Source organism: Echinops telfairi, unplaced genomic scaffold (assembly GCF_000313985.2).
Source record: "Echinops telfairi isolate 266 unplaced genomic scaffold, ASM31398v2 ScPeMD7_1;HRSCAF=3_0, whole genome shotgun sequence".
In the NCBI taxonomy this organism is placed as follows: Eukaryota; Metazoa; Chordata; class Mammalia; order Afrosoricida; family Tenrecidae; genus Echinops; species Echinops telfairi.
The window spans coordinates 84,228,079-84,230,283 of NW_022103896.1; positions in this window are offsets into that span (position 1 = coordinate 84,228,079).

Sequence of the window (2,205 nt, forward strand, 5' to 3'; positions counted from 1 at the left end):
ATACATATATACACATAAATATATATGTATCCCACAATTCACCCATAATGTCTTTCTCTGTATATGCCAGAAAGTTGTGAAAGGAATTGTACTAACATTTTCATTACAACATTTTAATTTTTGAGTAGACGGTAAAAATACCTAAGACTCCACCAATAAGAGAATTTATCAATAAAATGATTTTTAAACAGCATCTATATTACATTGAAAGCATCACATTCTTAGAAAAAAGAAAACTGAACTACGAAGAACTGAACCAATTCAATTTGCCAGAATTCTATTTTGCTTGGATCAACAATCACTCCTCCTGAAAAGCAGTTAAGAAATAAAATGATGTATGGCCTGGGCAAATCTAATGCACAAGAACTTTTAAAGGTGTTAAAGAGCAAAACTGTCCCGTTGAGTATTAATGTCATTTTTGTGCCTAACTGAAGGGATGGTATTCTCAATCACTTCATATCCACATGAAAACTGGGTAATGAATAGAGGAGACAAGAATAATTGATGCAGAATAATTTGAAATATGATGGTGAGGAAGAAGAATGACAATATTCTGGACTAACAGAAGAACAAAGGGGTGTATCTTGTAGGAAGTAAAGCTATAATGTACCTTTGGTGTAAGAGTGGCAAGTTTTTATCTTGTGTACTTTGAACATGTTATCAGGAGAGACAAGTTCTAGAAACAGACATCATGTTTGGTAAAGTAGATGGTCAGCAAAAAGAAGACCTCCACGAGATAGATTGACACAGTGGTTGAAACAATGGGCTACAGTAGAATAACAGGAGAATAATAGCTGTGCGGATGTTGCAGGACTTGTCCGTGTTTCATTCTGTTGTGCACATATATGTTTAAGTCAGAAGCCACATGATGACATCTAACAACAACAACAAAAACAACAATAACAACATACCGTATGTGCTCGCAATGAAGTACGGAGTCCTGGTGGGGCTATCTGGTAAATGAAATTCACTCTCTGCGTACTCTACCGAGAGTCACTATGAATGGATTCAGCTGTAGTGCCACTAACTGCAAGGTTAACAGATCTACATCATCAACTGCTGCATGGGGTAAAGATGAGTCTTTCTGCTTTCATAAAGATTTAAGTCTTGGCAACCCAAAGAGGCAGGTCTTTGTTGTCATATAGGGGGACTACGAGTCCAACTGATTTGATGATGGCAGTGCATTTTGGGTCTATGAGTCGTTTTGACAATAGTGGGTTTGGAATTTTAGTTTTAAGTATTGCCAAGGTTGCTCCTAAATTGGTACCCATTGCCATTGAGTGGAGTCCAATGCACTGTGACCTCATGTAGGTCTGCATGATCTCACAGCCTCATTGCTATCAGATCAGTCTCATCTTTCTTTTGAGAAGCAGCTGGTAGGATTGAACTGCTGACTCTGTGATAGCAGCCCCATACCTGACCCATAAACACCACCAACATTTTTTCTTTGCCCTACACTAAAAATAACACTTGATATTGTCATTTTGTAATGGTTTCTAATCTGAAGGGTGAGAAATGTATATATTGTAACTCTATTTGATCTCTTAACTATAGGGAAGGCCTAGTTACTATGTTTACGATGTTGTTACTATGTTTATTAGCCATTCTAGTTGCCTTGTCTCTGGTCTCCATTATCTTCTGCCTATTTCCTCTTGGCCAATTTGTCTTTGTATTCCTGATTTTTAGGAGTTAATTACACATTCTTTAGTTAATCCTCTGTCAATTACAAGCAAGCCTAATCATCTACTTCCAGTCTTTGGGTGGTACATTTTTGATATGCTGAATTTTTAATTTTCTTGATTCTATCAATTACAATTTATACCTTTTGTGTTTTTTTCTCCCCCCCCCTAGAAATCATTTCTTGTTCTGATATTATAATGTGTTGCCTACATTTTACCAAAATTTCAAAATAGGACTTTTCAAATAACAAACTGAAGATTATATCTCACATTGTGGTAGTGTGTGGAGTCTTTACTTAAAGGTCTTCCACATCTATGATCAACTCAGAAAATAGATGAGATATTATTAAAGTTGACAGATGAGGAAAATTAAACCTGACACTATAATCGAATGGCTAAAAGACATGCAGCTGCCAGGGACCAGGAAAATCAAAATGAACATCCCTATCTAATGAACTTGCAGGCATATCTAACTCATCAACAATGGAATCTAAAAATTGCACTCCTCACTCCACTTCTCTCACCC